Raw genomic sequence first — 9,885 nt, 5'->3', positions numbered from 1 at the left:
ATTGATCAGTGGAATGCACTACCGAATGAAATAGTGTGTGCCAAAACTATTCACAAATTTAAGGATATGTACGATAAGTATGGTTTAAGACACGGGACAGTACGAGCTTGACTCATTCCTGTAAAGATACAATTAGGTAAGAACACACACACACACACTTTTCAAGTCACTCCAACTCACTTCTAGGTAGCCTGCTCTCCCGTTGGAAACTGCTTACACCGCCTTCCTCCCTCAAGTGGATATGCTCCCCAGGTTGAAAGCCACTGCCGTAAACACATGTACTCCCGTATACCTGAAAGATAATCTCCCCCCCCCAAAAAAAAAAAAAAAAAAAAAATCAATACTAAATTTTCTATCCGTCCTGAAAAGTAAACAGTAGTGACATGAAATATTTGTCTTCATCAAATTGTGTGTGTGTGTGTGTGTGTGTTTAAAGTTCTATATCCAACAGCCACTGTCCACTGCCAGTGGTATTTTGCCTTAGGATTTCCTACTTTCGCCTTTCCCACATACTCTGTGTTGTACTGCTACCCCTGTTTTCACTTCCCATTCTTTCCATTTCAGATTGGATATCAATTTGTTTTCTTTGGTTACCACTTCGTCCAGTTCTCCTCACCTCTTCCTCACCCTCGTTCCTCCACCCCTGCCTCACCCACCTTCCCCCAATGAGGCCTCACCTTCCTTCCCTAATTTTGTATTTTTAGCACTTCCAGGGCAGCCTTGTCGACCCTTGAGCACTTTAACTCTCCTCGCCAGTGGGTCTGGAAAGTTTTAGAAATTCTACCTCTCCTCCGCCGTCATAGCCCGAGGGCAGGAACAGATTTGGGGGGAATGGAGTGCGTGCATACTCACCTCCACTATCTGGGAGACCAATTGCTCATATTAAATGAACACTGTTGTTTACTAAGATACAGGCAATGAATCTCTCGTTGCATCTTACTGCAGATGCATTGACCTATATTTTTGTACTCCTATGACTGATGGAGGAAAAGTGTGATTAATTTGATTTATCTTAATTGACAACTTTGCTTAGAATCACGTCCCTACCCTTTTCCAAAGTTCTGGATCCGGCCATGAGAAGGTTTCACTTTGCTTGGTGCCAGACAGTGTTAAATTGCATGGGAATGAATGTGAAGATGTGGCAGCAAGGTCAGTGACTATCCTAGCTGCATCTGTTGGTTCTATGCCCTACAGGGATTACTTCCCTGTGATTAAGGATGTCGTTTCGACCTCCTGGTAGTGTGCTTAGGATGCACTTCCAACAAACTCCGGGTGGTAACAGCTGATCCATAGGCCTATACAGTACAGCCAGTACTGGTGAGTTAATATGACATGTCTAACGATCGGTCATATACACCTGATATAATGCCATCTCCATGATGGAAGACCCCTCTTTGATTTTAATAACAATCTAGTCTTGTTGAATGTTTCGCACTTCCTGCATGAGTGTCCCAGTCAAGTTTTAATGCCCATCTTCGATACATGTACAAGTTTAGGGCAGGAGACGCATCATACCTCTCCTCCTTAGGCGTGCGAGGGGAGGTGTGTACCATGGGAAGAGTCATTGTTCTCATCTGTTGAAAAAACGGGCTTCCTCTGTCTGCAAGTTTTATGCATAGCTGTTTCCTTTATATATTTTACGCATTATTTTATTATGTGTACTTCACGTTTTTGTGAATTTTAACCCCTCAGCTGAGAGGCCATATAATTTTGTCATGTCGCTGGTGTGCTATTTCCAGAAAAATGGATGCTCCACAAGCGAAAACACATTACGGAGGAGACTTTCAATATATTACCGAACAAAAAATTACTAAATCCCATCTTTCAACACTATGAACACTTGCGGCCTTGCGCCTCTGTATTATGCGATTTCATTGTTAGTTACTCCCTTGCCACTGCTTTCCTTATTGCATTATTTAGCAAATACTTCTCATGAGTTCTAATCTATCTATCTATCTATCCATCTATTTATCTATCTCTATCTATACCTCTCTCTCTCTCTCTCTCTCTCTCTACAAGACCTGTGTTGTTTATTTCTTAAATCACGCCCAAACTAAGACCCAGATACCCCCAGACCTATATATACTCTGAATCAGAGTAACTCAAGGATGGTTTTAGGGGGTCAAAATTCGGGTCGGTGTCATTTGAGGTCACCGGCACAGTGTTCACCTTTTTGGCCTGGGCAACGCCGGGTACCCCAGCAGCCCAATGTTTGGCATGGACACTCGCATGACCTTTAGTTCTGACATAGACTATGTGAGGTTTACCTCTGAGGTTTGAGGTCTCTGGTTGGAGGTCATTTCAGGTCACTGGTATGAGAGTAAACAAGTGCGCACAAATAATATGCGTTACTCTGCGAAAGCTGAAAGAGAAAGTTTCTGAACCTCTTATAATCTCTCTTCAAAAACATAAGGGGAACATGGTCTTTCTGGAGCAGATAGAAAGATTGAACTAGAACAGTAGGATTAGAGTGTTCGCCTTTTTGGCCCAGCAACTCCGGGTATCCCTGCTAGCGTTACATAGATGCCTTGAAAATAATACCCTTATAATTACTTATCACTTATTTTTCCACCACTTACTACTCAACAGTCACATACAAGCTATACCACTTATCTGATTTTATATTCTTATAAACTTGACATACACTGCCCAAGTGAATAAAAAGGTGGCAAAGTTGATTTTTAAAAATCTTATATTTACTCACTTACCTACTTCTATTTGTCACTTCGTACTATACAGTCACTAGATATCACTATATCAGTATCACTGTCAGTAGTTTTATTATTGCCTTCATGGCCAGCCTGTAGCGCTCGTGCCTTTCAATTTTGCTTGGTGTCACGAGTCTAGCCAGCATTCTTTTGCTTACACGATCCATTTTCCTATAGACTGCTTCACTAATTTTGGGCTTTCCTGGACTTTCACAACATATTGACTATAATGGAGACAGGTTGCAGCGTGGTAAATGATGTGGTGGTGGGGGTGGGGTTGGGGGTATGCTCACCCTCCTTCCTCCTACCTCGCCTTCCACCTTCTCGTCTGTTCTCCCACGCACTTGGAATTTCGTGAGACTCAGTGATTTCATCATCCTCATCATTATTATTATACATTAATATGTCATCTGGGTCGAGCTCATTTTCGCTGCTGCTTTCCTTAAGCAGCAGCTTTTGTTACATAGGGGAGGCAGTGACTAAAACGGTAGAGAGGCGGCCTGCAGTCTAAATGACCCAGGTTCAAATCCCGGCTGGGGCAGGGAACATTTTAAGGATTTGAATTTCATAAAAAAAAAAAAAAAAAAAAATCCTGATCCACCAGAAGACCCGCCAACATGTTGAAAAAGTACCCCTGCTAATACCAGTACAGGAGTCCTGAGTGAGACAGGCCTAGCATGAATTCAGTATGGACGGTGGGTGTTAGCGCCGAAGTGGTGACAGGTGGAGGTGTAGCAGGACTACTGGGCCTTGGGATAGGCCACTGCCCCCAAGATGTAGGCCCTGAAGCCTTTGCCCAGAGTCGGACACTTAAAAAAAAAAATGGAAAGGAGTGAGAATAGCTGAGTGACGGCATGGTCGAGAGACCGGTGATGGATGGATGGCACACGTCATGTACTGCCCTTCTAGATAGTTTGACTGGACAATTGGTTTTCCTCATCAGATTCAATCCAAACCCTCTTGCTGGCAGGTGTATGGTGCTACTTTGGTGGGAGGGAAGGGGTCAAATTCGTGAATATCATTCCCAGTGAGTGACTTGTGGATAGCAAGTCATGGGAGCACTCCAGGGAATACCCATGCTTGTCTGTCATCAAACACGGAGAGGAATTTGATTCCAAAATTGAGCTTGGAAAAAAAAAAAAAGAGAAAAGAAAAAGATAACACGTACCTTACACGGCAGTGCATCACAGCTCCCATCATATACATTTCTGGGAGGGTATCCCAGCCGAGGTGTCAATATGCTAGATTTTCTTTGATTTCTTATACTATATATATATATATATATATATATATATATATATATATATATATATATATATATATACTATATATATATATAGATAGACAGATAGATAGATAGATATAATATATATATATATATATATATATATATATAGTATATCTATCTATCTATCTATATATATATATATATATATATATATGTATATATATATATATATATATATATATATATATATATATATATATATATATATATATATATATATATATATATATATATATATATATATATATATATATATATATATATATATATATATATATATATATACAATGGACTCACACAGTGCGCGAGAGATTTGGCTGCCATGGTCCTCCTGCACTGTGAAATCGTGCACTGAGAATACATAATGTTATGGGAAAAATAACATGCGGGCAGTACCCACTCATACCTAGACATTTTTTGGCCCTTAGAGTTATAATATAGGTAAAATTTTTCAGACATTTTACTACATATATAACTACAATAGCAAAAATATGGGCAGTCACCTTACCAACACTAGACAACATGCTTGATGGACTCAAATAACAGGGGTTCCGAGGCGAGGCAACACTTACAGCGCTGCACCACCCACTGCACCTCCCACGACTCTAATTCTTTCCTCCACATACTCCTCCTGAGCACCTTCTCCATGAACCTCTAGCTTAGTCACTTCGGTCATTAACCCCTCAAAGTCCAGTGCTGAGACATCTGACATTGCATCCTCTTCATCCTCAACAGGAACACGATCAGATGATGTAGCTGGTTCCTCACTTTCACCAGCTTCAGCCTGCTGTGTGTAACTTGTTATGAGCGTCTGTCTTCTCCTATTTATTTCTTGCCTGTGCCTGTTAGAGTAGAAATGGAAGACTTTGTTGATACCAACGAGAACCTCCTCCATTCTTAGGTTCCTGACTTCCTGTTCCTTCACCTCTTCGTTGAGCTTATCCACAGCAGCAAGGATCTTGCTTATTTATACAGCTCTGTCCTCCCCTTCATCATACTATGCTGCTCAACTTGACTCTGCCTGGCATCAGGCTCTGTGTCAGCCTCGTCTATCCGTTGCAAGACTTCCTTGGGAGGCTGTACCTCAGAACCCTGTGCACTTCCTGTATGTCCGCCAAAGTAACGTCCTCGAAACCTGGTACAGCTAGTGCTGCTGTCAGTGTTGCTTCCTCAGCCTCAGCCATTAGTTGAATGACTGTCTCGTGGGTCGTGCATAAGTGAGGCACAAGTAGTTGCAACGCATGGTTCACCGTTGCAGGTGTAATCTGGTGCCATGCTTGTAGGAGAAAGTCAACTGCATCCTTCACTGTGAAATGACGCCAAAATGCTTCAACAGTCAGGTCACCTCTGGTGGGTCAGGATGCAGCTGCTGGGGGAGATGGTACAGGAGCAGGATGCCTCCTCGAGGTCTTCATCATGATCTTGTAGGGCATGAAGCTCCTCTTGTGTGTCAGTCTTCCTGCATAGGTAGTCATACACTTGCTTGTGGTAAAAGTGCTTCACAGTGGCGATCAGTTCTTGATCCAGTGGCTGCACGAGTGACGTCGTACAGGGCGGCAGAAACACAACATGACAATCCTTGTGCAGATCTTCTAGGTATGGAGGGTGACTTGGTACATTGTCCAGCACAAGGAGCATCTTAAATGGAATGCCAAGTTCCTGACACTTGGCCCTGGCATCGGGGATGCAGTGCTTTGTTAACCAGTCTGACAATGTTCCTGGTCATCCAACCATTTGCAGACTTATACCAGTACACGCCACTTGCGTCCATGTTCGTGAGGTTTTTGTAGCACCTAGGGTGTGAAGCTATGTGAACAACAACTGGCCTCATCTTGTGGCTCCCAGACAGGTTTATGGTGAACATTACCATCATCTTACACTTCTGGAGCTTGCGACCAAGAGCTTGTTTCTGCTTTTTTTAGTGATGTAAGTCAATTTGGGCATGGCCTTGTAGTAGAATGACGTTTCATTGACGTTGTAGATCTGGTCCTTGGTGTACTGTCCTTCTTCAAGAAGTGCTCTAAATTCTGAAGGATACCTCTTGTGGCCCATTTGTCGGCACAGGCATGTTCACCAGACAGTTTGATGTGACAGACTTCCTTGCATTTCAAAAAATGGTGCAGCCATCCTACCAATGCCTTGAAAGGCTTGTCCTCAGATAACTTGGGAGATGCTGCCTTGTAAAAGAGCTGGGCTTGGTTCCAAATAAATCTGCCATTCAGTGGTACACATTCCTTCTCCTTCCTAATAATGTAGGTGGCAAGATACCATTCCATAAATATCATCGCACGATTTCCCACCCAGGAATGGCCTTCAAGCTCTGATGCACCATACATCTTCACAAGTGCCCTGATGGCATCGCGGGTCTTCCAAAGTGTCCTCACTGTAGATTCAGCCAGTCCCATGACTTTCCTGATAACTGTCTTCCCATGTCCCTCCTCCTTCATTTTGATTATCTCCAACTTGGTTGCGTGCATGAGAAGTTTCTTAACTCTTGGGGCTGGAGGCATGGTGCAGCGAAGGTACAGTACAGCCCAGGATGGAGTAAAATAAAAACACACCTTGTATACAACAGGTTAGCTGCAGAGAATGGATCTGCACTGTGCACGAGCCGTGTCTGTAATAGCGCACCTGCCGCCTCCTACCCCAAGCTGTGCAATAGAATGCCTCAGGAATTTCGGCACATCAACATCACGACACGTGATGATGGATGCGTTGTGTGTGGGGGGATGTTATGTACTAATGGAAAATGACATTTTTGAGCTACTCCTTGTCTCTAGCTTGCATTCTGTGAGGTAAACTCGCGCATTCAAGGTTTTTGGTTATGATTTTTGGTCACTCACGCACAATATAATTCATGCACTCTGAGCTCGCTCAGTAGGCGAGCCCTCTGTGTATATTTATATACATATATATATATATATATATCATATATACTGTATATAAATATATATATATATATATATAAATATATATATATATATATATCATATATTCTGTATATATATATATATATATATATATATATATATATATATATATATATATATATATATATATATATATATATATATATATATATATATATATATACACACACCATAATCCCATAAACATAAAGGGTGCCCATTTGATTCTGAGTTTGTTGTTTTAAGGGAAGAGGCATTATTCCTCCACCAACCCACTAGTTGACATGTAGGAAACATCAGGCACTAACCAGAATTACATACAAAGTCCTCAAGGTTTTCATTTCATTCTGGCTAAAAGCAATATATATTTTTTTAACCTGCCCCATCCTGACCACTTTTCCACCACTGACTCCCCCCAATCCCGACCATTTTTGGATTTTTTTTTTTTTTTGGCTCAAACCTCCACTTTTGGTGAGAAACATCGAAAAATCATACAGAAATCGCTCACCTGAGGTTTAAAATACTCAATACGGGTAGCAGTACCTCCTCACCTTACTGTGTTTTCTATCCCGCTGGCTCCAAAGAAAATGAGTTCCATGGGAGGGTAACCATTCCACACCACTCATAAACGGTATTTATTTATTTATTTGGTACAAATTTATATGTAGTACGGGAGTATATTGGTTTTCACATAGTAATATAGGCAAAATAAGCATTGTTTCACTCATGAAACACATCAACATACCTGACCTTTTTTGGCGACATTACCTGATCATCATTTCTGACTGTTTCTTCCTCTAATGCTATGTAAAGTTTGTCCTCCACATTGTCATCGATTGGGGAATCACTCTGGCCCTGAATTTCGTACCGTGGCATGACATGTCTTTACTGGCCAAGTCACTGGTGACAGGTGAATTGCCAGGACAATGGCGTGCAGGGAGGGGGGAGGTCATGTTGTGTAAGGTATTGTCCCTGCCTGGCATCTTGTAGAGGAAGGTGTCCCATGTATACATACCAAAAATTACTCGCAAAAATTGAAAATTGTGCAAATTAGGGACCTTACAAATGATTCATGTTTATGTAAGTCAACGGGATTGGCAGTGACAAAACGTGTGGACGTTCATTCACGTCAACAGGACGCCGGGGGTTAATGGACGTAGGGCCTCAAACTAAAGAATATTTGAACAAAACAGCATCTAGGGGCAGCAAGAATAAAATGTAAAGTACACCCCTGGACTGAGAGGGACGCGACAAACATCGTCAGGCTAAAGAGGATTATCCTTGGTAGCAATATTCAAGAAGTGCAATGAGAGTACAGAAGTCAAGGAAGAACAAGTGTCTCATACTTGTATTTTATGGGTCTTTGATGATTTTATTGACACCCCCACCACAACAGTGTATTCAGTGCATTACACCTTACCAGTAAACTCTGCTTTGGGAGTGCATGACAGCTGGCGAGCATTTGTACGCCCATCATCATAATTTCAGCTTGGTATAAACTTTCCACATTTCTGGAGAGGTAATTCAACAATAACAGAGGAATAACTGAGCTGAAATATTTGCTTTCTCACGTTTTCTCTCTGGATGCACAAATACCAAGGCGCCATAGCATTTATCACAGGCACAATATTAATCTTTCGTCTTCCGACTTGTTGTGTCAACAAACTGCGTCCATAAATGCTTAACTAATGATCGAATGATAAAAACCCCAAAATGGGACTATTACCCTTGCTGATTTTACCCACTAAACATGGAAAAAAAGTTTATGTAAAATTATGAGCATAATCAGAAATTTAATTGTCAGAATTCGTGCAAGAATACAAAGTGTTAGACAGGAAATCTTTTTTAATACGATTTCATAGTGGAGCATGTTAAATGAAGCCATCGGTACATTTCCTTAGAAAGCTGGGATTCCAAGAGGTTTCTTTGGTCTCATGAGTAAATATATAGCTTAAAGCAATATTTACTGTGTCTTCTACTTCCTGAAAGAGTCTCTTGTCTATCTTACATACTAGAAAACATATCAGCCTCTGAAAACCATTTCAGTCAAGCCGTGTCATCTCAGGCTGGGCCGGGTGGTGTTGGACCATTCATTTCATAGCAGAATGTAAACATCGATGCACTTGCTCTCTACATCCTCTTACATGTTACTGATACAAACTAAGCCCATATTAGTAAAAGAGAAGTAACACAAGAATGAACGCTAAGGTGCAACTTGCAAAATAAATTACTATCGGGGAAGTGTTACCAAGTACACACACACACACACACACACACACACATATATATTATATATTTACTGTGTGTATATATATATATATATATATATATATATATATATATATATATATATATATATATATATTATAATTATATATATATATATATATATATATATATATATATATATATAGAACGGCCATACCACGTTGAGTACACCGCTTCCCGTCCGATCAGCGACGTTAAGCAACGTTGGGTCTGGTTAGTACTTGGATGGGTGACCGCCTGGGAACACCAGATGCTGTTGGCATCCCTACGTGTCAAGTGGGGTTGGTGGAGGATTAGTGCCCCTCCCTGTAAAACATTAACTCTAAGCCATTGGCCACCCCGTCTGGGATACATGGCGTCTGGCAATGAATGAAAAAATGAATATATATATATATATATATATATATACAATAGATTCACCATGGGGGAAGCGTAGTCTCAATATGAAGATAAACACCAACGTAATCAGGAACATCTTTAATAAATTGGTGACGTTTCAACAACTCGTTTGTCATGACAAAGGAGTTGTCGAAACGTCACCAATTTATTAAAGATGTTCCTGATTACGTTGGTGTTTATCTTTATATATATATATATATAGATATTTATATATATATATATATATATATATATATATATATATATATATATATATATATATATATTTATATATTATATCTATCTATCTATCTATTGCCAGACGCCTCAATCC

The 9,885-nt window shown here is 40.6% G+C and overlaps 1 non-coding gene across 1 annotated transcript; it reads left to right on the top strand.

Annotated features, from left to right (window-relative positions):
- The first annotated feature begins 9,316 nt into the window (after nucleotides 1-9,316).
- LOC145401563 (5S ribosomal RNA) lies at nucleotides 9,317-9,435 on the top strand. Its single transcript, XR_013897650.1, has one exon. It is a non-coding gene; the product is annotated as a 5S ribosomal RNA (ribosomal RNA).
- The last annotated feature ends 450 nt before the right edge of the window (nucleotides 9,436-9,885 follow it).

The sequence above is a fragment of the Coenobita brevimanus genome, chromosome 55, assembly GCF_032717465.1.
Source record: "Coenobita brevimanus isolate Jiangsu-jjx chromosome 55, ASM3271746v2, whole genome shotgun sequence".
In the NCBI taxonomy this organism is placed as follows: Eukaryota; Metazoa; Arthropoda; class Malacostraca; order Decapoda; family Coenobitidae; genus Coenobita; species Coenobita brevimanus.
This window is presented reverse-complemented; position numbering and strand designations above follow the sequence as displayed.